The sequence below is a fragment of the Gavialis gangeticus genome, unplaced genomic scaffold (genome assembly GCF_001723915.1).
Source record: "Gavialis gangeticus isolate Ggan-Ray unplaced genomic scaffold, GavGan_comp1, whole genome shotgun sequence".
Classification (NCBI taxonomy): domain Eukaryota; kingdom Metazoa; phylum Chordata; order Crocodylia; family Gavialidae; genus Gavialis; species Gavialis gangeticus.
Window position 1 is genome coordinate 101,866,606 of NW_017729032.1, and position 2,868 is coordinate 101,869,473.

Genomic DNA, 2,868 nt, shown 5'->3' on the forward strand with positions numbered 1-2,868 from the left:
CATCTACAGGAAGGATGTGGGCAAATTGAAGGGTCCAGCAGAGGGCAACAAAATTTGTTAGAGGGCTGGGGCACATGACTTATGAGAGGCTGAGGGAAACCACAACACACAAAATCAAGTGGATCTACAATAAAATCCCAAAGCTTTTCTTCCACTGAGCTCCTCCAAAAAAAAAAAAAGGCAGCTTGTGCAATGTAGCCGTTCTGCTGAGGAGCTGCTTGCTCCAAGCTCCCCCCTCTCTCTCTTTAGCTTTCTTGCTCCCTCTGTGAGCGTGTGTGTGTTGCAGGCAGCTCCGTGGTTTGCAATCGGGGTGGGGGGGGTAGGGGGGTGTTTTGGAAGCGCAGAGGATTTGTGGTGGTGGTTGTTGTTGTGTGCTTGGAGGAGGTGGAGGCGGCGGCTGATTTGAGATCTGAGCTGGAGGGGCTCGGCGCTTTTCTGCTCGCTCGCTCGCTCCCTCTCTCTCTTTTTCTTTCCGGAGGAGGTAGGGTGATCTCTCTGCAAAAGCAGCAGTAAATGGCGTCATGTGGATCTGAGGAGGAACAGAGCAGTTGTTGTCCCAGAGGATATATCGCATCCGGTCCCAGCTCATTGGCTCTGCGGGGCTACATTCACTCACACTCCCAGCGCCCTGCCAGCACTCCGAGCCGCAGGAGGCATTCAACAGGGCAGCAGCCCCGAGTAAGCCAGAGAGGGAGGCGGGCAACTTGTACTGCAACTGCAGCAAGCAGCGCTACTACTGTTACTATTACTACGACTCCTATTATTGCTGCTGCTTTTTGGGCCCTATCATCGCTACGGGGCTGCTGGCTGCAGTAGTAGTAGCAGCAGCAGCAAGTCTAGGGCCACTGTGCCTCTTGTGTGTGTGTGTTGAATTTTTTTGTTGTGTAATAACGTTTGAAGCACACCGAGTCGGACAAGTCCCTGGGATCCTCAGGCGAACTGGGTGAAATGCATGCTTGAGGAGAAGCCCTTTGATGCTGTTGCTTTTTTGTTTTGTTTTTAAAGAAACAGCTACAACTTGTTTTCCGAAAGTCTTAGTCTCACCAGGAGGGTAGCAAAGGACTGATACAGGCTATCCAGAGAGGCTGTGGGGTCTACAGCCTGGGAGGTTTTTAAGACCTACATAGACAAAGCCTTGGCTGGGATGATCTAGAATGGGGGTAGTCCAGTTCTGAGCAGGGGGTTGGAGTAGATGATCCCCTGAGGCCCCTTCCACTCCTTTTCTATGATAAATATAATCTATAGTTTCCACTTTTATACCTGATAGAAATTTATATTGCACATAAATAAAAGTAGGAAAACAGCTGTTTCCATTCATTCACCTATCATTTGGAGAAGGTGGGTAAGGTTCCTTTTTGGGGTCTTGCCTGATAGTATAGAACCCTTTTAATCCATAGGTTAGTACCAGTCACCACCTTGCCACCCTTCTCCCACAAACAGGAGTTTAACACATAGCAGCTGGTTGCTCTGAATCTGCATGCCCTACCCCGTAAGGAAGTGTCCCCTAGGTTGCTTTTTTCAGTAGTTTTCTTTGACATGAGGGTGTGTTGTAATGCAATAATTACCAAAAAATACAAAACAACAGAAAACAGCAAGAGGATGGAAAACATGGGCCTAGCTGTTTAAAGGGCTGTGACAGCCAAGTCGTAGACGGGTGATGGATGATTTACAACACTTGAACAGCATCAAGAGCTAGTGTTGCCTACTGAGTGACTTGATATAAATTGGCAATGGTTATTTAAATCAATATAGGGGACTGTAAAACAAACGCACACACTTCTGACTTATGGATTTTTGCCTGGTTATAGCAATAACACAGTTCCCCTCTTACTTTGTCTTTGGCACTTGCTGAATGTAGTGCTTTTGAAAAACTGAGTTTGTTTGCTACAATGTCCAAAATACCCAAATACATACACCGTCTATATTTTTACACACACATGCACAACGTTTTTTAGTGTTGGTGGCTTGCATGGGGAGCTTGGAAATGAAGATCGCCAATGAATTGGGTCCTGTACATGAGACGGTCTTCTAGCAAAAAATCTTGTGCTACATTTAGGTGGCCTGCAGGCACTTCCTCTTTATCCCTCTCCTGTACAGATATGATGATCAACTATCGGTCTTGAGAATCAAGTGCGTTAAATTGACCACCTTTCTCTTACAACCATATATAGATAAGATAGCTAGCTGAGTACATACAGCTATATAGATAGATCTTAATTATATTAAGATATTAATTCTGAGTCTCAGACTTTCACTACTTTTTCCTTGGGTAATAGTATGAGGGGAGCATGTGTGTGTTTTTGTATGTGTGCACATGTGTGTGGGTGTGTGTGTGTAACCCTCATAATAGATATCCCTCATAATATATATAGAAATATTTCTCCATACATATAAAAAGATCTCTCTCTATTAAACGCGTATATATAGAAAGATATTTATATCTATTAAACATAGATATGATATAGATATATTAATTCTGGGGATCTATATCTAATAATAGATATAGATAGATATGTTAATTCTGGGTCTCAGACTTCCACTGCTTGTTCCTCTGGTGCAGTAGTATTCTGATGGGAATAGAGAAGGGGTTATCTATCTAGCTGTCTGTCTATCTAGGAATCTCTCTTTCTCTCTATAGGAGTATCTAGCTAGCTATCTGTCTATGTCTAGAAATATCAAAGATTTCATAGACACTAGGGCTGGAAGGGACCTCAAAGATCATCAAATCCAACTCCCTGCCCCAGGGGCAGGAAGTCAGCTGGGGTCCAAGGATCCCAGCAAGACAAGCATCCAAACGTCTACTGAATGAGTCCAGAGTAGGTGCACCACTTCTGGAGGGAGTCTGTTCCTGGTCTTGGGGGCTCGGAC